The sequence below is a fragment of the Eptatretus burgeri genome, chromosome 9 (genome assembly GCF_056783735.1).
Source record: "Eptatretus burgeri isolate ZD-2024b chromosome 9, Ebu_testis_v1, whole genome shotgun sequence".
NCBI lineage: Eukaryota > Metazoa > Chordata > Myxini > Myxiniformes > Myxinidae > Eptatretus > Eptatretus burgeri.
Window position 1 is genome coordinate 5,731,710 of NC_140969.1, and position 27,800 is coordinate 5,759,509.

A 27,800-nucleotide genomic window follows, 5' to 3' on the forward strand; every position below is an offset into this window, starting at 1 on the left:
CCTCTCCTCAAGGCTGAACTGGTGTTCACATTTCTTTGTGCTTGTTAGTTCTCCCCTCCATTTATCCTTGCCAGATGTCTTGCCCTCCCCAGACTTTTACTGTCCAAAATAGTATGGATGTCATCAGAGTAATGTTTGCTATTGCTCTAAAGGGGATTGCTATCTGCATTTTTTTTTTATATCTTGTCGAGGCTCGTATGAGAGGTAACACACAATGCACAGCAAGGAGGGCATGAGACAAGAGGGGCGGGAGTGGGAAGGACAAAACAGTGGGGAACAGAGACATTTGGTGATCTGTGGAAGAGAGAGGGATGGGGTGGGTAACATGGGGTATACAAGATGGACATTACAGGGACTTTCAGGAAGGAAAGCAGGTAATTTGAAGGAGGTGGGTTTGGGGTGGATTAACGGGGGTAGAAAATATCGAGGATTTGGATGGGGGACGATAAGAGGTGGTGGTGAACAGCTGTTTTGAAGGCCTCGAGGGAAGAATGGGATTGAACAGAGTGAGGGAGTTTATTCCAAAGGCGGGGAAAAAAGAGGAATGAAAGAGTGAAGGTGAGCAGAGATTCGTGATTTTGGTAGTTTAACGAGAAGGGGGTTGTTGCAGCAATGCCAACCCTCCCGATTTCATCGGGAGGCTTCCGAAAATTCACCCAAGCTCCCGCCCTTACGATCACTATCCTTATCCTCCCGAAATTTTGATATTTTTGCACTGTTCACTAATCAGAATGTACTAGTATGAGAATTGAATGAAAAGCATCGTCTGCTACGTAGAGCACGTGGTAACTCCATAACGTTCGCTGCTTCCAAATTGTACGTAAAAAATTGCAAATTCAAATGAGGAGCAGCGAAACATTGGGTCTGGATCTCGCTTATGCGATCATGCACTGAGATTTAGTGCATGCGGCATGTGTGCAATACAGTGCATGCGGTATGTATGCACAGTGTATATGCATGCGATACGCTCACTGCATGCAGCTGGGCCCCGTACCAGCCCGGCGGTCGCGACCACCGTGCGGTGTTTAACAGCCGCTAGAGTTCTACGAGTCGCGCTGCAGCTGTGGAACATCGACTTCGAAGTTACCGATGCTTCAAGCCCTCGATGTTGATTATGAAATGGCAGAAAAGAAGCTTACGAAGACCAAGAAATGGTCTCAGAAGTACAAGACCGAATACAGTCTCCAATACCCGTGTATTCGAAAGTCTGAAAGAGGAATTCATCATGCGTATTGTACAGTATGCAGCGTTGATATATATTTCAGTTGAGCACGGAGGTCGCGATGATATTCGGAAGCACGTTGGAAGCAAACGGCACACAGACATTGCAAAGGAGGGATCTTCGAGCACGAGTACCGGTACATTTCTGAATTATTTCACCAAACAAGGGACAAGCGAGGAAGAGGATGTTACCCGAGCGGAACTTCTCTTTAGTGGATTTATTGTGGAACATAACTTGCCCATATCAGTCTCAGATCATGCTGGACCTCTATTTCAAAAGATGTTTCCAGATTCAAAAGTTGCTTCAAAGTATGGATGTGCAAGAACAAAAACTTGCAAGATGTGCAAGATGTGCAAGAACAAAAAAAACAAAAAAAAACAAACAAAAAAAAAAACAAGAACAAAAAGCAAGAAAAAAAAAAGAAAAAAAAAAAAGAACAAGAACAAAGAAGAAAAAAAGAACACTGGTCAACAATTTTTTACTTTCTGAATGTTGTCTCGATTTCTACAAGTGAATTAGGGTATTCTGGCACTGCTGAATCAGGAAATGGCATCCATTTCTCTCCATCAGGTCAGGTTTTTGTGCTAAGTTGATTTGAAAAAATCAGATCTTGTGACAAAATCAATTACATTTTTGTGGCATTATCAGCTGATTTTTGTCAACACATATCATCCTAAACATGTTTTTAAGAAAAAAAAATGTTTTGCCAACAACATTTATTGATTACATGATAGAAACATCGATTACTGTCATCTGAATGGTGGGCATTGATAAAGGTAAGTACAAGTAAATTGCATGTTGCGTCACCACTGTTCAAACTTCAGGGCTTGAACTTCCGTTTCTTCGAACTCCTGGAATGTTCAGCGGCAGGGAGGTCTCTCTTCAGATTCCAACAGTAGTCAGCCATCATGACTGCGTCCCAGCGACCCTGATACCTGGTCTCCATCTCCTTCATGTCCTGATGGAATCTCTCCCCCTGCTCGTCACTCATTGAACCCAGGTTCTCAGGAAACCGGTTCATATGTGAAAAATAGGTAGTGCATCTTGATGCTCATGTTGCAGCCCAGGTTTCTGAAAGCAGTCAGCATGTTGTTGACAAGTTCTGCGTAGTTTCTGCCCTTATTGTTGCCAAGAAAGTTCTTCACTACCAAAACAAATGTCTTCCACGCTTCCAGTTCCACTTCGTTCATTGAGTTTTTGAACTCTGGATCTCTGATGAGCTGACGGATCTGAGAACCATCAAAGATGCCAACTTTCAACTTCTCCATGGTCAATCCTGGAAAAGCCTGGCACAAGTAAGTGAAGCAGTCACCATCTTTGTCCAGAGCCTTGGTGAACTGCTTGATTAAGCCGAGCTTGATGTGCAGCGGTGGGAAGAGTATTCTGTCTCTGTCCACCAGAGGGTCGTTGATGACGTTCCTTTCTTTGCATGGCACCAATTCCTCCCGCACAGGCCAGTCCTTCTTCGTGTAATGCTGAGCACGGTCCCTACTATCCCACATGCACAGAAAACATGGGTACTTGGTGAAGCCAGACTGTTGTCCCAACAAAAAGTTCACCATCTTCAGGTCAACACAAATAAACCACTTATGCTGATCATAACCAATTTTCTCCAGCACGTACTTCACCGCTTCATACTTCTCCTTCAGTGTAGTCGAGTGAGCCGATGGGTACAGAGGCAAACTGGTTGCCGTTGTGTAGCAGAACACATTTCAGTGATCGCTTGCTGCTGTCAATGAACAGTCTCCAATCTTTGGGTTCGTACTGTGGCACTCCAAGCTTGAGCAGAAGCGCATGTCATAAATTAGGCGCATGTAGGTATTGTACATTCTTCAGAGTTCGTTATTTCAAGAAATACAACTTTTTTGTATCACATTATTACAAAATCTTCCCCATTAACTTTAGTTTTGATCCACGAACTTTATGCTTTGCCTCACCAATTTTTGGAAGATTTTGAGGTTTTATGACTTCAAACTGATCCCTTTTCGACATAATCACCTAGAACTATCGTACCTGAATACTTCTTGTCATTAAAATAATTATTTCCAATTAAAACAATTATTTGACATGACATTTACCCCACCAACTTCTTCTAAAATGCTCACACATCGTACATTTGAACAAAAATGTAAAAAACGACATGTGGCCATATCTCAAAAACTTGACCTGATTGAACAAAACTAATGTGAGTTTTGGATTCAGCGCATCAGATTCGTCCTAAATCAGCTTAAAAAATGCAGACAACAAATTTGTTGTTGACCAGTGTAATTGGTGAGTTGTCAAATGTTACTGCTTCATCTATTGCCGATATTGGTAGACTAGCTCCATTTAGCCTAGCTACAGATGGTAGCAATGACAGTGGTGAGGCCCAGCTATATCCTGTCCTGATTTCGTACTATGACAACAGTGCTGGGATTGTGAAGCAAGGTTTGCTAAGTTTGCCTGCGTGCAAACAAGATTCCACTGGAGAAAACATTTTCAAACTGCTTGATCCATGAGTTCAGTGACAGGAAAATTCCGTGGGAAATTGTGTTTCCTTTTGTGCTGATAATGCCTCTGTCATGGTGGGCAAGCACAAAGGAGTCACTTATATCCACAAACAAAATCAGAGTGCTACATCATGGGATGCCCTTGCCATATGATGCACAATACGGCCAGAAGGCGGCTCAGGCCTTACCCATTGAATTAGATGACTTTCTCATCGATATTTACTACTACTTGGACAAAAGTAGTAAGCGCGTCAAAGAGGTGAAAGCACTGCAAGAACTCTGTGATGCCCCGACACACAAGATTCTGAAGCATGTCGCAACAAGGTGGCTGTCCCTTGGTCAGTGCCTAGACAGGCTGATTGAACAGTGGGAGCCACTTCGCCTCTTCTTCAAAGAAGAAGTACGAAGAAAAATGCAACCAACTGTAGCCAAGACTCTAACAACGAGCAAGAAGGACGGCACTGTATCTACTGCCAGTACTGGCACTGCAGGATCAAGCACTAGTGGAGCAGCATTCACCACTACCACTGCAGTGACAGCACCAAAACCAATGCTGAGAGCAGGTAGCATCACCGGCCCTTCATCACGTTCATCTACAAAGCAGATCCCTTCAGAGTCGAGAAAGACTGTGATAGTCCCATCTACAGGCAAAGAAGGACCCAAGTTAAGTTCTGCTTTTGCCAAATCACTTGATAGAAGCTCAGCAAAACCTTCGAATCAGAGGTCTTCTTCCTTGGCTGCACCTACCTCAAGCTCTCTCCTCAAACGTAAAATTGGATCTGGTACTACGAGTCTGACCTCTTCTGCTGGCAGTAAACGCAAGTGTGATCGCCCTGCGGCTAAGTGTACTACGAGTTCTACAACTAAAAGCGCATCTTCCTCAAACACTGTGCAGGAATCTAGAGAAAAACGTGTCAACAGGATGTTCTTGTCTCCACAAACAAAACTCTATTGTTTCTTCCTTCGATATGCTAACAAGCTTTTTGAGAAGGGGAATCTTCTGCTCCAAAGAGACGAACCCTGTATTCATCTCCTGCACAGAGAATTGAATGGTCTTCTGAAAGATATCTTCGTACGGTTTTGAAACCATCGGTGTCATCGGTTGCTCTGGTAAACTGAGCCTTCTCTGCCAGAAATCATCAGAAGAATGAGGAGGACCTCACGATTGGGAACCACGCCACACTGTATATAAGGGAACAAAGGAGTCCCAAGAAATCCATCTTCACTCTGAGTGAGTCAGACATCCAAGGTTTCTTCAGTGCAGTTCGCTCATATTATGTGAAAGCCTGCAATTACATCTTCAAAACCTGGCCGCTAGATGATGAATTAGCCAAGCATGCTCAGGTGCTGGATGTTAAGCTACACCAAGAAGTGGGGTTTGACTGTGTGGAGTTTTCATCAAGAAATTCCCCTGTCTGTTCAGTGGCGGTGATAGTGACATAGACAGTCTTGAGAGTGGTCGCTCACTACCAGGCAGACGCCTCCATAGCTACAATTGCTACTGAGACAGTGAGAGTGGATGAGCAGTGGCATCGGTTCACAGCTCACAGATCCTGCACTGGTGCCAAGAAGTATCCTAATTTGAGCAAAGTGATGAAGGGAATCTTGGTCATTCCTCATTCGAACGCATCATGTGAGCGGGCACTCAGTCTTGTACGGAAGAATCATACTGAATTTCGTCCCAATTTGAGTGTCAAAACCCTGGAAGCTCTCTTAATTGAAAAACTAGCTCATAGCACCCCTTGCTACCAGAGAGAATACAGCAAAGACATAATCAGAAGGGCTAAAAGAGCCACACAGCTGTCACTCAGCAAAGCTGCCATGGAAAAAGCAAGCAGCAGTAGTACCAGCCAGTAAGGTAAGAAAAATATTGCTTCTTTTGTGCTTTTTGTTAATCTTTGATTGTCCCCAAACTTACTAATATTAACATACATGTAACATTAAAAAGTGCACAATTTTCCCCTTTTTTTGTTCAAAAAGTGGGAATTCTTAACATGTTAAATGCTCCAAAATAGGGCTCAGAGGGCACTAGAGAGCGTCTAGAACCCCAGAGCTTCCAGGGCCCTAAGGCGGGCCCTGGACCCCGCCGCAGGGGTCGAGCGCTCCGCGCTCGAGATGTGCGCTTCGCGCACATTATTTGGTGTCGGTTGAAAATCCTCCCTAATTCTGATTTCCAAAAGTTGGCATCTCTGTTGTTGGCGGAACTTGAGCGCCCTGCGGAAATGTGGTGGGAACAAATCGCAGACACAGCAGGGGTGGGGAGACCAGAGAGGAGATGGCAGAAGACAGAAAGACCACCGACCTGCCTGAGGTGAGAGAGTGAGAGACCCAAAGACTCAGCCTCATCATGGGAGATACCAATGATCCGAAATGCCTTGGTTTCCACAGCGTGAAGCCGAGAAAGGTGGGAGGCAGGAACACCAGCCGAGAGGGGAGAGCAGTACTCCATCACGCTGCGGACGAAAGCTTTGTATGTGGTCAGAAGCTCAGGTGGGCCGAGGAAGGACTTTGCAAGACGGAGGATTCCCAGTCGGCGACTGGCTTTGGAGGCCAGGTTGGAAATGTGGCTTTCCCAGGAAAGATCATGGCAGATAGTGAGACCCAGAAGCTTGAAAGAAAGGACTTCTTCCAGAGGATTGTTGAGAAAGTGGATGGGGGGGGGGGTTCTCAACGGTCCTTTCGAAGAGACAGAGTGAGTGTGTGAGATTTGTCCGGATTGAAAGACATGTTCCGCGTGTTGGACCAGTTTGTGATTTTAACCAGATCTGGAGAGAGCGAAGAAGCTGCTGCATGCCAGTCTTAGGGATGATAGATGGTACTGCAGAGGGTGGAGTCATCAGCAAAGAGATAAAGAGGTTTTTCCAGAGAGTCGGAGAGATCGTTTATGAAAACCAGAAAAGGAACAGGGTCCAGAACGCTACCTTTAGGAATTCCAGCCTGGACAGGAAGAGGGGATGAAAGAACTCCATTTAGGGCCAGACGTTGACTGCGACAGGAGAGGAAGTCTGCGAGTCATGAGTGGAGATGGCCTTGGATACCATAGGAAGAGAGTTTGGTGAGCAGGGTAGGGTGCCAGACCGTGTCAAAAGCACGCGATATGTCTCGGGATATGGCTCTGATTTCATGTCCGGCACTGATGACCTCCATCCATTGTTGGGAGAGCAGAAGCAGCATATCCAGAGTCGAGTGACCTGGTCTGAAACCAAATTGATGATCGGAAATCAGGCCATTGGAGAAGAGGAAGGATTTAATGTCTGAAGCGATGATGGATTCCATAACCTTGCTGATGATTGGGAGAAGGCTGATTGGTCTCTAGTTGCAGGGATCTGTTTTTGCACCTTTTTATGCAGGGCAGTAACGTTTGCTGATTTCCAAACAGATAGCAGATGACCTTGAGTAAATGAGAGGGTGAATAGAACAGAGAGAGGATGAGCAAGAGCAGAGGAGCAGGTTCTTAGGACACGTGGGCTGATGCCGTCTGGACCGGTTGCAGAATCTGAGTCGAGGTTTGACAGAAAGCTCTCCACCTTGTCAGGAGAAAAGGACACAGAGTCCAGGGACAGTTGGGTGCGACTGGGTAAGGTGGGTTAAGAAAGCGATGGGTTTTGTACACAAAATTTAGATGCAAACACCGAGTTTAGACATTCAGCCTTTTCACGTGCGGTTTCAGCAGTGTGGCCATTTGAGGTAAGGGAGGGGATGGAGGGGGAACATCCACCAGAAACAGATTTGATTTGACGCCACCAGATTTTGGAGGAGGGAGAGAGGTTTGAGAGTTCAGACTTGAGCTTGGAAAGGTGTTGGTTTCTGGCTCTCCTGAGGGGTTTTGAGATATCGTGCAATATATCGGTTTAATCTCATCTCTCAACGGTGAAGAATCATTTCCAAAATTATCAGATCTGAATCCGGATTCGGATCTTCACCAAGATTTAATCAACACTTGTCACACACCCAAATGTCCACCAAGTTTCATCCAAATCCGTTCACAACTTTTTGAGATATCCTGCACACAACCAAACAGACAAACAAACAAGAAGAAGACGTCTTGCAGAGCACGATACTTGCAAAATCCATAGAACAAATTTGACCTCAAAAACAATTAGTGGTTGAATTCAATGACCAAATATGCAACTCCTCTTCAAATTTCAAGTCAATCGGATGAAAATTGAGGATTTTAGAAATTCCAGCTAAGTTTGTTGACCTTTGGCCTCTGTTTTCCTTTTGGCCTATGTTGACCTCAAAAATCATTGATGGTTGAATTCAGTAACCTGAAATATCTATATATCCTCTTCAAATTTCAAGTCAATGGTATGAAAATTGAGGATTTTAGAATTCCCACCTTAGTTGTTGACCTTGGGCCTATGTTGACCTCCAAAATAATTGGCTGGTTGAATTCAGTAACCTGAAATATAAATCCACTTCAAATTTCAAGTCAATTTGATGAAAATTGAGGATTTTAGAAATACCACCTTAGGCCTATGTTGACCTTTTGGTCGATGTTGACCTCAAAAATAATTGGTGAGTTGAATTCAGTGACCTGAAATATATATCCTCTTCAAATTTCAAGTCAATCGGATGAAAATTGAGGATTTTAGAAATCTCACCTAAGTTGTTGACCTTTTGGCCTTTTGACCTCAAAAGCAATAGGCTTCTTCCTTATGATAAACTGGACCATGTGGTGAAGTTTCGTGAAAATTGGTTTAAAATTGTGACCTGTCGGCGATTGACAAACAGACCGAATAACAAAATCGACTGACCAATACACTTGAAAAATCTTCGATTTTGCAAATAACAAACAAACAAACAGACAGAAATGGGTGAAAACATAACCTCCGCCACTAAAAGTGAAGGAGGTAATAAATATCCAATAATGAGCACTAAACCATGCTTTGTTTGCACCAGCAGGAGAAGCTAAAGCATAAGGGGAATGGATAAATCCAATGTAGATGGAAGGATTTAATAGGAAAAACAAAACGAGATGACCAAATATCGAGATATTTAGCATGCAATTACCTTCCTAAAATCACTTCGAGCAATACAATAACATGTACCGACATTCTCCCAGGTGGATGCTGTTCGAAACTTCCTGCCCAATGACCCAAATTTGCCTTATTTATTTGAGCACATTCTATACGACTGCCATCTACTTTCCGTAATCCGATGTGCTGAGAGTGTGGAAGGTTTTTCAATGAATCGACAAAGTTATCTTTATACAGAGCTCCATCATGGAAATGCCAAGTGGTGACGTCTATCCTTTGCCATCTCTCCGTAACAGCTTGATCTCCATCTGCATCAGTCGATTCACATCGTTTTTGCAGGTAAACAAACAAATCTCTTTTTCATTTTATTGAGTTAAAATTTTGGGTTCATTTGTCCATTGTTGCCTTGAGGTCCCACAATGCTCCAACCACAGCCCTCTACAGCCAGGAAACGTATGTGAATACATGGGTTTAAGTTTCAATCTATCCAGGATTTGGTTCAACTGAGCTTATGAATTATGTTAGAATCAGTAATATCGGGTTTTAATAATAAGGGTCTCTGAATCAGCAAAACATGATCTCCATCGGACCAGATTCAAACTGGATTTGAACTGGCAATTATTCAAATTGGCAAGTCACCTGTACATAGTTGATGGCACCCATTGTAAAAAAAAAAAAAAAAAATCTATGAGAAATTCTTTGCCTGATAGAGAAAAGACATGAGCAGAGCAATGACAAGAAAATAATTTGCAACCCATGGTATGATTTGGGAAATGTTTTTGGCAGACCAAAGGTTATGTGTTGGTATATGATGAAAAATGATGACTGCATCTTGAAAGCAATGCAACATATGATTACAGCATCTCGATTGAGTTCTGATTAGGGGGGTTTAGATATTATGTGTTTGATGTGATTGATCGACTTTGTGCATAGAATATAGATGTAAAGATTTTGCCTGATCGAATTTGCTTCATGTGTTTGCTGAACGACATTATTTCTGGATCAGCACTACGCAGTGTGTGTGTGTAAGGTTATAAATATTTCAAAGTTGGAGGCATGATTCTGTGTTTGAAACAACTCGGCAAACATTTGGCAAGGAGGAAATCGACTGCATCTCATTTACAACTCGCTAACGAGGAGACTCACTGGCATCTATGTCCCAGGCCATTCCATTAATGTCAGTGTTGTAGGATAAAAGAGTGGGGAGCGACAGAGTGACGTCATGGCCTGGATGGTTTTATGGACCGAGCGTAAACACTCGAGGAAAAAAAGGAAACCCTGTACTTGGGAAGTGCTGGAGGGGATGAGGATTGCTGAATGTTGGAGCAGAAAATAGAGCTGGCCGAGTTTGGAGAAGAGCCGGGGATGACCGACGACCACTGTTTAAAGCGATGATAGAAAGCAGTCAATTCTGGCGACTTCGCTCTGTGTGAAGCTTTTCCACGCTGTGTCGGGGCTCTGAGAGAGAGCAGGTTGGCATCCCATATGTCTGGGCATTACTGAAATGTGAACTTTGCTCCATTTTGCTGAAACTGTGAGCTGTGTCTCAGCACTCCTTTGTTCGGCCAGCTTACTTGCATTGGTTCAAACCCCGACAGAATAACAACTTCATTTTTAGCGATAGAGTTCATAACGGAAAGGAGTTCCCAACATCACACTTTGTTCAATGTTCGTCCTTCTGCGTCTTTTGTTTTCATGTCCATGTGTGTCTGTGCAAAGACCTCGGCAGCTGAACATCAGTAATTGCAGCACTTTTCGGTTCAGAGATCGGATAGTGGTGAGATCATGGCGGGTGTTTACACCGACTACTGCTCTGCCATGCCGAAGCAGTTGTTGTCGCTGTGTTCAAAAAGCTGACTCCGATGAAAAATGACAACACCGGTCAACGAGCATATTATGAGACTGAGGATTTGTCACTCCTTGGTTGTCATTTCCTTGTTCTCTGTACAGTATATGCTCCTACTGAGGCGAGTGATCTCACTGTGAAGGAGGCATTCTGTTCCGTGCTTGAGTTTGTGGTTGATCAGTGCACCAGGCGATATACTCTTCTAGCCTTGGGGGATTTTAATGCATCAAATGGTTGTGAGACATGTGTTGGTCCCCATGGGTCTGGAACTGTGAACCAGAATAGCACCAAGCTCCTTGACTTTGCAAGAAGTCGCGGACTTGGGGTTGCTGGTTCATAGTTTCAGCACCAACAAGCTGATCGTTGGACTTGGTATTCCAATGCTGGTGGTGTGGCACAGACGATTAACCATGTGCTCGTTGATGGGTGCTGGACAATGATTCAGAACTGCAGGATCTACCAGAGTGCTCATTTCCTCAATACCAACCACAGGCTTGTTGTAGCATCTCTGAAGCTGCTGCTTAAATCCAGGAGAATGGTACCATCCCAGCCGAGGGTGGATGTTGGCAAGTTCAAGGATGAGAGGGTAGCTGAGGAGTTTGCAAACAGGCTGAGTCGGGATTTGGAGGGGGGGGTGGTTCTAGGTGTTTTGGGGAATCCTGAAGAGTTGCAGAGTGCCTTCAAGACTACCATCCTTGATGTTACCGATGGATGTCTTAGAACCCACTGTCAGGCGAAGAAGAACTTTGTCTCCCAAGGGACACTGGATACCAATGACCAGTGTCGCACACCCAGGCTGAATGACAGAGGTGAGCTGTTCAGGGAGTTGAGGTGTAAAACTGGATGTGCACTGAGGGTGGACAAGGAGTCCTATGTGCAAGGTGACGTAGCAGAGCATCACCTGTGGTCAAGTGATTCTTGTCCTGCTTACCGAGGAATTTGTGCATTGCGTTCCTCCAAGCCCATCCCTCGGTGAACTGCAGTTAGAGCAGAGGATGGTGGGCTCTCGACAGATAATTCCGAAGTGAAGGCCTGCTCGGCCAGTTACTTCGAGTGCCTGTACCAGGCTGACCCAACAGTTGTTTTGTTGGACATCAGGGGTGTAGTTATCCCTATTGCTGATCCTCCAAGCAACTGTGAACCACCTTCATTTGTGGAACCACAGGCTGGGGGGAACCAGTTGAAACGGGATAAAGCTCTTGGGATCTGTGGCATCCATGCTGAACTTCTCAAGGCTGGTGGAAATGCTGTACTCGTGTCATTGCATGCAGTTCTGTGCTCTGTCTGGAACACAGGCGTCATCCCAACTGACTGGAGGAGGGGCCTTGTTGTCCCTCCTTGGAAAGGGAAGGGTGATCGCCAGGACTGCAACAGATCGCTTATGGCAGGCAAATCCAACTGAAGGCAATCTCGGTTCCTTCCACAAAGCTCAGAACAAGTATGTTTCTACCCCCAGGATAGCCAGGAAACAACACCTTTCTCATCTCAACTCTTAACTCTCAAACCTGTCTCCCTCCTCCATATACTGGTGCCGTCTAGTTAAGTCTGTTTCTGGTGTATGTTCCCCTTCCATCCCCTCCCTTTCTTCAAATGGCCGCACAGCTGACACTGTACGTGAAAAGGATGAATGCCAAACACAGTGTTTGCTTCTAAATATTGTCTCAAACCCCTCGCTTTCTGTATCCACCTTACCCAGTCACACCCAGCTGTTCCTGGATGCTGTGTCCTTTTCTCCTGACAAGGTGGAGAGTTTTCTGTCAAACCTCGACTCAGATTCTGCAACTGGTCAAGATGGCATCAGCCCTCATGTTCTAAAAACCTATTGTGCTTCTCTTGCTCTCACCCTCTCTCTGTTCGATTCACCCTCTCATTTATTCAAGGTCATCTGCCATCTGCCATCTGCCATCTGCGATCTGCTTGGAAATCGGCAAACATTACCGCTCTGTATAAAAAGGTGCAAAAACAGATCCCTGTAACTACAGACCAATCAGCCTTCTCCCAATCATCAGCAAGGTCATGTAATCCATCATCCCTTCTGACATCAAATCCTTCCTCTTCTCCAATGGCTTGATTTCCGATCATCAATTTGGATTTTGTCCAGGTCACTCGACCCGAGACATGCTGCTTTTGCTTCTCCAACAATGGATGGAGGTCCTAAATGGTAACCATGAGATCAGAGCCATATCACGAGACATATCGCAAGCTTTCAATGCGGTCTGGCCTCCCGCACTGCTCAAGAAACTCTCTTCCTATGGTATCCAAGGCAATCTCCACTCATGGCTCCCAGACTTCCTCTCCTGTCGCAGCCAATATCTGGCCCTTAATGGAATTCTTTCATCCCCTCTTCCTGTCCAGGTTGGAGTTCCTCAAGTCAGTGTTCTGGGCCTTGTGCTTTTTCTGATTTTCATCAGTGATCTCTCAGACTCTCTGGAAAATCCTCTATCTCTTTCCAGATGAGACCCCCCCCCCTCTGCCATACCATCTGTCATCCCTCAGATTGGCAAGCAGCAGCCACTTCACTCTCTGCAGATCTGGATAAAATCACAAGCTGTTCCAAAACGTGGAACATGTCTTTCAACCCTGACAAATTTCACACCCCTCACTATGCCTCTCTGAAAGGACCGTCTGGAAACTCCCCACCATCTACTTTCTCAACAATCCCCTTGAGGAAGTCCTTTCATTCAAGCTTTTCGGACTCACTATATCTGACACAATCTTTCCTGGGAAAGCCACACCTCCAGGCTGGCTTCCAAAGCCCGTCATGCAAAACTGGGCATCCTACGTCGTGCAAGGTCTTTCCTTGGCCCACCTGAACTACTAACTACTTACAAAGCCTTTATCTGCAGTCTGATGGAGTACTGCTCTCCCCTCTGGGGTGGTGCTCCTGCCTCACACCTAGCTCGACTTCACGCGGTGGAAACCAAGGTTTTTAGGATCATTGGTATCTCCCGCAATGAATCTGAGTCTTTGGGTCTCTCACTCTCTCTCATCTGAGGCAAGTCGGAGGTCTTTCTCACTTCTATCGTCTCCTCTCAAGCCTTGCCTACCCCCCCTCCCCCACTCTGTTTGTGATCTGCTCCCCCTATATTTCTGCAGAGCGCTCAAGGTTTGCCAAAAAAACCTTCTGGTGAAACCGCCAAAATCAACAATCACTGCTCACCTTCACTCCTTCATTCCTCTTTTTTCCCAACTCTTGAACAAACTCCCACACTCTCTTCAATCCCACTCCTCCTTCCAGTTCTTCAAAACAGCTGTTCACCACCCCCATCCAAAATCTTTATCTTTTCTACCCCAGCTAATCCACCCCAAACCCACCTCCTCCAAGTTCCTGTTTCTTGACTGAAAGTCCCTGTCGTGTCCATCAGGTTTACCCTGTGTACCCTGCCCCACCTGTCTCTCTTCCACAGATCTCTGATTGTCTCTGTTCCCCACTACTTTGTGCTTCCCTCTCCCACCCCAGTTGTCTCCTGCCTTGTTATACGTTTCTGTTTATTAGCTCTTTGACGAGCCTCGACATGGTATACAAAAAAAATATATAAAACAGTTACCGAGGGGTGACGCTGCTCCCAGTGCCGGGTAAGGTCTTTGCTCAGACAATTCTTGATAGGGTTCGCCAACATCTGCTTGAGCACCAGTGCCCAGACAATCGGGCTTTACACCAAAGAGGTCAACGATTGACCGTATCCTTGCTCTTCGGGTCCTCATCGAAAGCAGACGAGAGTTTTGGCAAGGGCTGCTCGCAGCCTTTGTTGATCTCTGCATTTGATTCAGTGATGGGATGCCCTCTGGAGGATTCTCGGTCTTCGTGGGGTGCCACCAAAACTGATCAATCTGATTTCTGAACTGCATTCTGGTACTGAGAGGGCTGTGAGGTGTGGTGGTTGCATCCTTGACTTATTTCCAGTTATTCCTGGAGTTAATCAGGGGTGCATGCTGACCCCCACACTTTTCAGCACTTGTCTGGACTGGATTCTGGGGAGGAGGTCAGAGAGATCAAGCTGCGGTGCGTCGTTTTTGGGAATGTCAGGGTCTCTGACCTTGATTTCGCAGACAATGCAGTCATATTTGTGGAGATGCTGGATATCCTTATGGGGGCCCGTTAGGCACAGAATGATGAGTCGGAGCCGCTGGAATTTTGGGTTTCCTGGGTCAAAATTAAGATCCAAACTTTCAGTGACATCTTGGATACTACTCCCTTGTTTGTACCTGTTTGTAGTGAGGACGTTGAGGTCACTGAGAGGTTCACATTCCTTGGCAGTGATATTCATCTCTTCACATGTTGTGAGCCAGAGGTCAATAGACATCAGGGTTTGGCCTCGGGAGTCATGGATTCACTGGATCATGGGGTGTGGCGCTGTCGCAACCTGTGCAGGATGACGGAAGTCCGAGTCTTCAAGTCCTTGGTACTTGCTGTCTTGCTCTACAGATGTGAGGCTTCTACTCTGAGCACGGATCTGAGACGAAGACATAACTTGAAGAACCAGATCTCTTCGGAGAATCGTTGGGTATCATTGGCCAGACTTTGTGTCGAACAAGCGATTGCTGAGAGACTCTGATGAGATTTTTACGTGTATAGTCCGCGAGCGTCAGCTGCAGCTGTCTGGACATGTGGCTCGTTTTCCTGAAGTTGATTTTTTTTCTCTCTCTGTCTCTGTCTCTGTCTCTGTCTCTGTCTCTGTCTCTGTCTCTGTCTCTGTCTCTGTCTCTGTCTCTGTCTCTCCCTCTGTCTCTCCCTGGTGTTGTTTCGTTCTTCGGGTGTGGTGTAATGGCGGCTGTGCGCAGCTGCTCTTCGCTGTGGTGAGTTGTCAGTGTGTTTTTGTCTCCTCCTGCCCACCCCCTTCAGTCTTTGACTATCCTATGTGTTTTTGATGTTTTTCTTTTCACTTCTCCACATCTTTGCCTCCAAGAGAGAGAAAGATTGAGAGCGGGTCTACTCTGGGCGCGGCCTACTCCCTTTGACAACTCTTTGTAAGCCTGTTTGATTATAATGCGTTTTTGTTATTTATTTTAGTTTGACTTACTTCAGTTTGTTACCTTATTGTCCGGATTGGACAAGAAGGGGGTGATAATATTGTTGTCATGGCGAATGCACCCTCTCGTAGTGAGGTGTGTGAGGGATTATCCAGGAAGCATGCGTTTGTGTGCGTGTCTCCTGAAGGAGTTCCCATCCAGGACATTATTCTTGCGGTTGGGAACATAATTGGTGATGAAAATATTCTTGCTGCATCGCATTTGAATCAGACAGTGGTTGTTTTTGTTTCTGACGTTTCACTCGTCCATGAGGTTGTGATTATGGCAATAACCACGGAAAGCGGTCATTTTATAATGGCGGCACCATTGATAAATCCCACGACGAGAGTAGTAATATCTAATGCTCCGCCTTTCATATCTCATGATAAGATCATGTCCGTGTTATGCTGTTATGGGAAAATGGTATCCAGAATGTCCATGATTCCTCTCGGTTGTTGAAACGAACGTGTAAAACATGAAATGAGTTTCCAGAGGTGGTTTATATGGTCCTTCCAGACCGTGGGGAAGATACGGGACTCAACATCTGTTTTAAAATCAATTTCGAAGAAATAAATTACCAAATCTATGCATCATCCGCTACTTTAACGTGTTTCTAGTGCGGAGCTTTCGGACATTTAAAACACTTTTGTCCCAAAGCCTCGTGCACCAGATGTGGAAAAACAGGTCGCACTAATGCAGGCTGTAAGGAGGAGATTACTGGTCCTCTACCAGTTAACATGCCCAATGAGAAAGAGGTTACCGTAACTCCACCAAGTAACGTTCCCAAAGATGAGGAAACCAGCAATTCAACTAATAACGATATCACTCTATCTCATCAAACTGTAGTCATGGATACAGAACTGAAATCGGCTCCAAGTAAACGAAGAGCTCCCGCTGACTCATCAGGAGCTGTTAAAAAGGTTGTGCTCGAGATGGAGACTTTCACTACAAACACGATCCAGGTCTCTGCTGGAATCCCTTCACACAACGTTGAACAAACAAATGAAACGTTGCCCCCGGAGAAGTGTAATGAGTCTCAAACTGCACAAACGTGTGCATTCATCACTCGCACAGATGAGGTCGACAATGTAATTAAATATGATTAATGGGTCCGTGAATGATACTCCATCGACCCAAGCATGTGAAACCGAGCAAACTGCGGCCCAAGATAGTTACACCCATTTCGTAAATTAACGTGCAAATGTGAAGCCACAGGAGTGTGGAAGCAAAGGTATAAATGTTTTTGAGGAAGGTGGTGGGCAGTGTGCTGATGTTTCGCAAACCCAACATTCGACCGAATCAGATGATGAGATGGACGTGACTGTGTTGTCACAGCCAATAGCAGATCAGCCCCAAATCCCTCCACACCTTGTTCTCTCATTTCTAAACAAAACTCAGAGTCAACGGAATGTTGTGATCATTGATCACTTTCCCGATTTGGCTCCCTTTATTCAGACTGCAAAGCACGTCCTAAAAAAAAAAACTCCGAAGAACTAAATCTAACAAAATTACAGTTTCATCGTCTCAAGAAAATTATGACAAAGGCAAAGGCTGGGTATTATCAGCATCAAACAAAAACTACTACCAAATGATGAAAACACTCACTTTCGCAACGCTTAATATAAATGGTGGTGGTGCTAACCACATCCGCCAGACTCAAGTCAATAATTTACTTTTTTTGGAAGCAAATTGATGTGATCCTCTTACAGGAAACTCACATCACTGAAGGTTGAACATGACTGGTGCAGCATTTTTTAAAGGTAAATGTTTCTTTAGTAACATGTCTTCCCCATCTGCTGGAGTTGGTTTTTTTTGTTAAAAAAAAAAACCAGGACTCGCAGATGAATCTTGCCTCTTTCAGGAGGTGATAAAGAGCCGTTTTGTTTCCCTGGAACTAGTGATTAATAATTTAAAATTTATCATTTTTTTTAAAAGTCCTTGTTTTTCCCAGTCTAGGGTAAGTATCCCTAGACTGGGAAGAAATAGAACACTTTGTGCACCCAGGGAGAATGTATATGCACCAAGTGAGATATCTGACCGAAAAACTTTCTTTTCGGTAGTGGTAAACCATTTAAAATTGTTTGATTTCAATCAGTGTATATACTTAGGGGGTGACTTTAATTGTACATTTGAGCACAAATTGGACAGAAACTCACTGGAATACATCCCGAATCCCACGGTGATTTCTCCCATTTTCTTTCCGTCACCGGTTTCCTTGATATATGGCACTTGATGCACCCAAATGACCAACAGTACACATGGTGTTGATGCACCAATGGTCATGTGTCCTTAGCGAGGCTTGACCGCTGGTACATCACTCCACGTTTAAAGGATGTTGGAGCCTCCTCAAATATTTTTCCCCTTCATCTTTTCTGACCACCACATGATCACCGTGGGCCTATCTTGTCTCCGATTCCATCGTAGAAGTGCTTATTGGTAATGTATTACTGGTCTTCTTGATGATGCCGCTTTTAAGGAAGCTTTTCGCAATCTCTGGACAGCGTCAGCCGAAAAAAAAGCCTTATTTCCCATCTAGTAATGTTTGGTGGGACAGTCTGAAAACCCATATATGGCTGTTTTGTCAACAATTTAATTCGATCAGGACTCATGAAAGTCGAACCACATTGGCCCAGTTAGAAACCCAAATTCTAAAACTGGGGAAGAAACTGGCAAAACAAGAAAATGAGACAAATTATAAATTACTCCTAGAAAAAAAGGACTCAGCTTTGAGAGTTATTGCAAGAAAAGGCTGCTGGGTCATTAGTTAGCCTCAGAATCCAGAATCTAAAACTATCGGATAGCCCTAGTAAATCCTTTTCCCACCTCGAATCCGAAACCAAGCCATCTCAGCTTATTTTTTCAGTAATGGACCCCAGTGAAAATGTGATTACAAATTCTGACGAGGTAAAAAATCCCATTCGAAAGTTCTATTCAGCACAATTTTTTTTTTTTTTTTAAAGATGTTTATCAGGATAAGATGAACCTCTTTACCTCCCATCTCCCATCACTGACTGAGACTCAGCATCTGGAGCTGGAGGTGCCGTTAACCCTCACAGAACTAGAACGAGCCCTGGGTGAAATGGACTCTGCAAAGGCACCCGGAATTGATGACATTCCTGCTGAATTTTATTTGGAATTTTGGGGCCTCATAGGTCTGGAACTCTTGATCGTAATCCAAGAATCTTTGCGATCCGGGGTCATGCCATTAAGTCTCCGCAGAGCAGTGGTTGATTTCCTTCCAAAGTCGGGTGATCTCCGACGGATGGAAAACTGGCGACCGGTCTCATTGCTGTGTACTGACTAGAAACTCTTTTCAAAAGCGATGGCAAATCGACTGCAGAAAGTCATTTGCGATCTTGTCCTACCTGATCAGACTTTCTGCATCCCCGGTCGTTCCATTTATGGTAACATTTTCTTGGTTCAGGATCTAATATGTGCTTGCCATGATCAAAATGACTTTGGGATCTTTTTTCTGAACTTGGACAAAGCTTTCGACATTGTTGATCATGTTTTCTTGTGGCGGGTCCTCGTAGCATATGGATTTGGGGTGAATTTCAGAGCATTTATAGCTTTATTGTACACTGACATATTTAGTATCATGAAGGTTAACAATGAATTGATTTCCCCAATACAGGTTCAGAGAGGGGTGTGGCCGGATTGCCCAGTTTCAGGCTTGCTCTTTGCGTTGGCAATAGAAATAGAACACTTTGTGCACTCAGGGAGAATATCTCTGGTCTAACTTGCTTTCCAAGGAGTCCTCCATTGAAGATATCTGCTTATGCTGATGATGTTTGCGTCATCATCCGGAACAACCAAGATATCACTGCACTTACAGAATCCCTGAGAACTTTTTTTTCCTGGCTTCTTCCCTAAAAGTTAATTGGAAGAAAAGTAAGGCACTGTGGGTGCCATCCCTTAACAGATACCTCCCTGTCTTGACACTTCCATCATCACTTCTGGAAAATCTAGACTGGAAGACAGAAGGTGTTGCATATCTTGATGTTTTCCTGGTTTCCACGCCTTTTGTGAAAATGAACTGGGAAGACACGAGTGAAGAAATAAGAAAAAAAATTGAACAGGTGAAGAAGAGCCCTACCACACCTATTTTTTAAGGATTGAGTCTTGGTGGCCAATAGCTTGGTTGCTGCAGCTCTATGACATAAATCTATTTAATTTGCCTGCAACCACCGGAAGAATTGCTGGGCACAATCCAGGCAAAATTGGTGGACTTTTTTGGGCCAGGCCATCACTGGCTGTGGCCAAACATAATATGCATACTTCGTCCGATGGAGGTCAAAACCTAGTTCATGTGAAGTCCTGCATCATGGTCTTTTCCTTGTCCTCCATAAAACGCCTTCTATTTGCTGAACACCTGCCAAACCACCCCTTGGCCTGTCACATTTTGCAACAGGTGGACAGATTTGGCTATGCTTTCAACTTCAACAGGGATTCGATCCAAGAGGACACATGGACTAATCATGAGGAAAATTGTACAAAAATTCATCAGTTACGACCACTATGGACTCAAAACGCTCATGTTCATCCTGATGAACCCCATTTCCCTAGACTGCTCTTTGACTGTTCTCCCAGAGATCCCCCCCCCCCCCGTTAGCACAGGGACAAATTAACTTTATACTGCCACCAGCAAGAACCTGTACAAGTCATGTTTGAAGATAATTCTCGGCATGTCACGACTAAATGGAATGTCATGTTTGAAGAGGCTACTTCCTGCCGGTCCTCTCTCCGAACCTGTATGGGAATCAATGTATTGTAAACCAATCGCCAAAAGAACGGGAGATCTCCAGTGGCACCTTGCCCTCTGGATCATCCCATGTAACACATATATCAGGAACTTTACACCAATATCCACCTGCTGCCCATTTTGCTCTGTCAACGAGGACGTATTTCATTTTTTTATTGACTGTGAAATATTTATTCCATTATTTCATTGGTTAAATTTTGTTTCTCTCAAAATGAATTTCACGTTTAAGTTTGAATCATTTATTTTGGGGTATAAAAAAGAATGCCAACATGCCAAAAAGTATGACCTGCTGTGTTTTTTTTGTAGTTATAGCAAAGCTTGCGACATATTTATCAAGAAAGGAGAAGGTAAATGGTAAACCCCTTCAACAATGCAATGTATTGTTATTTTTCAGTGTGCTTGTTTCTGTAAGGTTAAAACTTGAATTTAAATTTTCCAAAACCTCAGATATTGTTGATGATTTTGTTAGGTACGTGAAAGTGATTTGTGGTATTGCTGTATTTTTTTCTGTTTTAGTTTTCTTACATTTCAAATGAACATTTTTTTTTAATTTTCTATTTCCTGCTTTTCTCCTCTTTTAATCATTTTTAGCTCGCCTGTTCGAAGAACAGAGAGCTATAGCGATAACCCCCGGCGTGAGCGTGAGCGTGAAAATGTTAAAGTTTTTGGTGCAAGTTATTTCCTTTCTAATGTTATTATCTACCACACTATTTTTTACTTATTACAATATACAAATACATATATTGCTTTAAAATTATTTGGATCAGACTTCACTGCAATGCTTTATAAAAAATATTATTAGACTAGTTATGTAATCCCGCTGTAATCCTTTTTCTCTTCTTCATTTTCTTGGTATTTTCTGATTTGTAAATTGCACATAGATATTTTTACTTTTGCAATAAAAGGACCCTAAAAGTCAATCTCTGTCTCTGTCTCTGTCTCTGTCTCTGTCTCTGTCTCTGTCTCTGTCTCTGTCTCTCTCTCTCTCTCTCTCTCTCTCTCTGTCTCTGTCTCTGTCTCTGTCTCTGTCTCTGTCTCTGTCTCTGTCTCTGTCTCTGTCTCTGTCTCTGTCTCTGTCTCTGTCTCTCTCTCTCTCTCTCTCTCTCTCTCTCTCTCTCTCTCTCTCTCTCTCTCTCTCTCTCTCTCTCTCTCTCTCTCTCTCTCTCTCTCTCTCGCTCTATCTCTCTCTCTCTCTCTCTCTCTCTCTCTCTCTCTCTCTCTCTCTCTCTCTCTCTCTCTCTCTCTCTCTCACACACACACACACACACACACACACACACACACACACACACACACACACACACACACACACACACACACACACATTTTTCTGTTATCATTTGGATTTTTTCTCTCATACCTCAAAGCATACCATTTCCTGCCCCCTCCCACCCCCCACTGGGCCCTTGGTGCCGACGTTTGCTTGGGAACTGCACACTTTTCCATCTCACCTGCAATCCACTCTGGTGTAAGGCCTGCTGCGATTGACAATCTTCTCTCCTTCGGCTCGTGAGGTCTGCCCCTCACCAGGGACCGTGCACGCCTTTTGTCTTTCCATCATTTGCACGGTGCTGTCCAAATCCGTTAACAGGCTTCCCCTCATTGAAATGCCGCTTGGTGGGACTTTCTCTCCAACTGTCAGTCAAATTTATTCAATGTGGAAATGCAAGCATCTCCTCTTCTGTTGGAGGCAGTTACATTTTATCACACCATCGATTTGCACTCATTATTTTTATCTCCACGCTCCTTGAAAAAAATGAGGGGATATTATAATCGACTTCGTCTGTCTATCTGTCTGTCTCCGTCAGTCACTCTATCTCCTAGACCGTTGAGCAGAAACTCACCATATTTGATAGTTATGATCAATACATGGCATCAAGGTGAAGAGCAATGTCATTTTTGGCCACGTCCCCTGGGGCGAGGTCAAAATCTCAAATGTCAGAAATTCAATTACAGGCACATTTTTAAATGAAACTTTCTCTCCACAATCATCATTGGGAGATACATGAAATATGTAACGATTCTTGGGGATTTGACCCCTGGTTCATATCCCAGGGGTAGTACTTATGGTCACGGGGTCAAAATGGAAATAAAAAAATTTAACTCAAAATTTGACATTGGGTCATTCCTGGTGAACTTTTGGCTATCTTTCAACTTTGCTTGAGGAGTTTGCAATGGTTTGGCGATGGTAAAATTGAAGGTTGGCGTTGTTCTTGAGGAATGGTCATGTACCATTTTCTCACCTGAGAAGAAGTGGCTTCATGGTTGGATCGACTGTTCACGTTCCTGGCTCTTCGTCCTACCTCGTCGCCTGCTCATCTGTTTCGTCCCTCCTGCCCATGTGCCTGTTTCGTCCCTCCTGCCCATGTGCCTGTTTCGTCCCTCCTGCCCATGTGCCTGTTTCGTCGTTTAGTTTGTGGCTGCTTTGACACCATCTGCTTTTTCGCCTCCACAGTAAATAAGGCCTCACATATTTTTTGTTTCCTTTCCCGTCCGTGCTTCAGTCCGGTGTGTGTGTGGCACCTTTCGAGTTCTTTATTTCTCTTGTAAATAATTATTTATTGCGAATTATGTGTTTCCCCTTTTAGATCCTCGTGGAGGATCTCTAAGTCTTACTCACGTTGTTGTTCTTCATCTTCTTCTTGCGGACTTTTTTGTTTCACAGCCAACAGTTTTCATCGAAACTTCCTGAAACTTGGCGTATATATGTAAAACTACCCCGCGCAGACAGGAACCATCTCCGGTTTGAAAATTCCTCCTAGAAAAAAGTTATGATGTCAAAATATCTCCGCTAATGGAAATCGCCTAAAACATTATCTCAAACTAGGCAAGCTTTTTGAATCCTGTTTGCGGGAATCGAACAAGGCATTAGCAGAGATTAATTACCGCACATATGATACATCACTATGACGTCATATCAATTTTTATGATGTCATTCCTATTTTTTTTAACATTTTTTGTTTCACAACCCAGAGTTTTCATCGCATCTTCGTGAAACTTGCCACGTATATGCAGAAAGCCCACGTGCAGGCAGTAACCATCTCCGATTTTGGAAATTATTCCAAGAAAAAGAGTTGACATGATATCGCCGCAAATGGAAATCGCCTACACCATTATCTCCGAAACTAGGCAAGCTGTTTGAATTTTGTTTGCGCGAATCGAACAGGGCATTAGCACAGATAATTTATTGCAAACCTGATACATCACAATGACGTCATATTCATTTTTATGACGTCATCATTAAGAGGACGAGGATCTTAGCTCATTTGAGCTTGTTCCCCCACACCCGTCGTTCCCTGCCATCGTGATCATTTTTTCCCTGTTATTATGATGGGGAATAAACCCAGCTAAAATCAGATTATGGATCTCGTGTGCTTCTTGTGATTCCTGCACGCAAATCTGCCATTAATTGAGGCAGTCCAAGGGAGCAATAGCCAGTTCGATCCATCCGTCCAGTGGTCGGTGTTAACAGACTGCTGGACACGACAATATTTAATTTAATTAATGAATACTTCCTCATTTGTTTTCCTTTTCCTTGGTTTCCTCATGCCCAGCTCATGTGGACCCGGTTATCTGCTTTGCATTGAAATTATACATATGTATGGTTTTTCTATTAGTCCGGAGTGGAGCTGGTGGAGTGGCAGCAGGCAAGACTTCTATATCTGTATTTGATTTAGTGTGGAGTTCCTCCCTCACAGTGAGGTTAAGATCTTCACTGGAAAAGGTACAGGCATTTTTATTCTTGGCACACATTCGGGATGCTCACTGGGGTGTCAGCACATAAGAGCTTGGTGTCCCTTTTTCACCACTTTTTAGAGATTGAGTTCAGAAATGTACCCTCTCTAAAGAAGGGTTCACCGTCATTGTTGGCCATTTGGCTATTCCCACCGGGCTCTGACCGCTGGACAGGGGGTCAGCAGGGACGCTCCTGGGAAGTCTTGCCAAGAAGATAAATGACCGTGTCGGACGAAATAGCACCTGGTTTGTGTTGTTTTTATTATTATTATTCTGGTTCATATTTGATAATTATTTTTGTTGCACATCACGTTTATAAATCACCACCTGGTCGTGTGTTTACTGCTTGGATGTCTAATCTACAATTACTTCTCGAGTACGATCTTTCTATTCCTTGTTAGTATTGAGTTGGGTCGTCCGAGTCTTCAATTTCTTTTCTCCATGTGATGCTGCTCTTCTCAGTCAATGGCTCCACATTATCTTGTCGTGGAGTCTTTGAGCAAGACCTGTTCAAGATGATAATTGATTTAGTTGTGCAAAATACAAACAGTTAGGGTTTGAGGGACAACAAATCTGCAGCTCATAAAATGGCTTCCACCACATCACACAAAAGACTGTTTGATCTTTACATCACTGCAGAGCAATATCCACCGTTGTATCAGTAAAAAGTAAAAATGCCTCAATTTTCTGACAATATTTACGCTTAACCTGAGATGTTCTGTTTTGTTTTTGGAAGGGATGCTGATGAGCTGCTCAAAGCAATGCCTGAACATTTCGGAGGTTTTTCAGAGTACAATCCGAGAAGGAAACACGAGCTGCAGTCAAACTAAATGAGCAGGGCAAACGGCCTGTTTGAAAAGTGCCCGGAGCTGTGAATGTGACACTGATGGATGTTTGTCCAAAGCCCTCATGCTCAACCTCACGCAGTACCACCAAAAGGTAATTTGGAGATGATTGAATCGCAGGTTTGTCATACGTGGCTCACCTTTCGGGCCATGAGTCGTCGGTTCAACCGAGCCGCTTTAAACGAAAGGCTCCTTTTGATCGCTTCTTTCCCCCTTTTTAACAAGTCTTGAAACAATGCAAGGATTTCATTTCGTGGCAGCCTCTGATTCCTCGACTTTGAAAGGTCCACATTTTTATTGTTGAAGGAGGAAACTGAGAGGTTTTGATCGGTGTGTACGGGGATGTGGGGGGTTTTGGATGAGTCGTGCAAGTAGAAATTGCAATCGTCAATTATAATTATTTCGTACTAATTGCTTGCTGTGGTTTTATTCCTCTACATCTTCCACTACCAGCGTCATTAAAGCAAGGACGATGCATCACCGGTGCAATGAACTCCTCCGTATTGGTTGTTGTGCAGGTAAACGCACACTGGAGAAGGTTACCTTTCCCAACGTGCCACCAATTATACCATGAACATTTGATTCAACAATTAATGGTGATGTCCTCATGACATTGTGAACAATAACTTCACCAAACATTACAATTATATTCTTGTGTTATCAACTTGTATTTTTTATCATTAACTGAGCTCTTGTACAAGATAATTTTGTGAGCAGTTGCAAAAAGTAATATATACTCTTTAAAAACGAGGTTTGTCTGTGTTTCTGGGTATGATGTAAACTCAGAAACTCTTGGCCATCGAGACGGGTGTTACAGCTCTGTGAATGTGTCTCACACCTGAGAATGTCATGAAGAATCTTTTTTTTCTTCTTTATGGTCACTGCCTGCATGATGCCTACAGAACCTCCACCACCACTGCCTGCAAACGCTGCACCTCAACCACCACTGCCTGCTCCCACTGCACCTCCACCACCACCACTGCCTGCCACCGCTGCACCTCTCCAACCACTGCCTGTCCCTGCTGCACATCCATCACCATTGCCTTCCACCGCTGCACCTCGACCACCACTGCCTGCCTCCGCTGCACCGTCACCACCTCCTGCCCCCGCTGCACCATCACCACCTCCTGCCCCCGCTGCACCGTCACCAAGCCCTGCCCCCGCTGCACCGTTGCCACCCCCTGCCCCCGCTGCACCGTCACCACCCCCTGCCCCCGCTGCACCGTCACCACCACGTGACCCCGCTGCACCGTCACCACCCCCTGCCCCCGCTGCATCATCACCACCCCTGCTCCCGCTGCACCATCACCACCCTTGGCTCCCGCTGCACCGTCACCACCCCTGCCCCCGCTGCTTCATCACCACCCCTGCCCCCGCTGCACTATCACCACCCCCTGCCCCCACTGCACCGTAACCACCCCCTGCCCCCGCTGCACAATCACCACCTCCTGTCCCCACTGCACCGTCACCACTTCCTCGAACAACCGTAACCCACTATTATCTCCAAATTTCTCACATTTTGCTACTTGCTGCAAATTATCCATCCGTTCCTTCAACCTCGTAATAACCATCCTCACGTGGGCTATTTCCTCACACTTCCTACAACAGTAAGAACCCTCTGATTCCCCTATTGTTTTCGTGGCCCACATTGAGCAACTATTACATTTTATGAACTCCTCTTCCTTTCTCCTTCAGTCTCCATTTATACCCCTTTTTATCCCCATACTCCCAAGACCACAACTGACTTAAACACTAAACTTAACACGAGGCCTCCCCCTGCTTCTTTCAATAAACTAACACAAATACCCGCTAAAACTGTTATGAACACAACTACAGCTTTATAAACACAGTTCCACAGCCCCTGCCACAAATCACAATAACAAAATACACAAAACAACACACAAAAAACACTTGTTTTGTTCTGGTCGGGATTACCCTCTTGTGAATAACAGGAAGTGACCCACATTTGTTGTTGTTGTTGTTGTTGTTGTTGTTTTGGTAGTTTATTTATATTATATTTTTCTGGGGGGTGAAGGAGTAGATACACCTTGCTTTAATTTTTTGAGGGCAGAGGGGAAAGGGGGAAAACGGACGAAGCTGACAGTCCATAAGCAACAACTAAAACAAGGAAGCGAGAACGAGGCAGAAGACGGAGGGCACATACACCCAACTCTCACAGGTCGGCCCGACTGAGATTGAGAGACGAACCAAATGATTCAACACAACAGGACACGATTCGGGATCGAAAAGTTGACAAAAACACGAATAACAAAACAGAAACAAAAAACAAAACAGCAACCGAGAATACCCCCACCCTCGAACCCCCGCGACCCTGGGACCGCAACAATATATAGTACAGTAAACCCTCAAATATTGCGGGTTCCAACATCGCAGGTTTCTACCAATCACGGGCAACCTATTGTGTTCTGATTTCGTTAACACATGATAATTTCAGCCAATCGTGGTTTTCCACCTAAGATGAGTCATTGTTTGCTTCTACGTGTGTGATTACCTCCCATTTCGAACCTTCCCTTGTTTGTGGCGCACCGTTCATTGTCGTAATCAGACCAGCATGCTGGAATGAAGCTAAGTTTAATAATGAATCATCATCGAACGGGAAATGACACGCAGAGGTCCTGTAATACTGTATCTACAAAATCTAGTAGACACACAACAGTTAATAGTGGTGCCGAAACTGTGTCCACATGTGCAATTACCTTCCATTATGAGCCTTTCCTTGAAAAATTTATTTCTAGCGCACCGTTAATTGGAGTAATCAGCCCAGCATATGGGAACAAAGCTAAATTTGGTTTTTTTTTCCTCGATTGTTTACACACATTTCCTGAAGCTATACCTCATTTCTCAAAATTATATCCACAAAACAGTCAATCGTTTCTGCAAAACTTCAGAAA

At 44.3% G+C, this 27,800-nt stretch overlaps 1 long non-coding RNA gene across 1 annotated transcript in view; it reads left to right on the plus strand.

The window, feature by feature from the left end:
• Window positions 1-25,456, plus strand: part of LOC147019459 (uncharacterized) — a 35,920-nt gene extending 10,464 nt beyond the window's left edge. The window contains exons 2-4 of the long non-coding RNA XR_015061419.1: window positions 8,928-9,029; window positions 24,780-24,982; window positions 25,342-25,456. This is a non-coding gene — a long non-coding RNA (uncharacterized LOC147019459). The remainder of the gene's footprint in view (window positions 1-8,927; window positions 9,030-24,779; window positions 24,983-25,341) is intronic.
• Window positions 25,457-27,800: the final 2,344 nt, after the last annotated feature.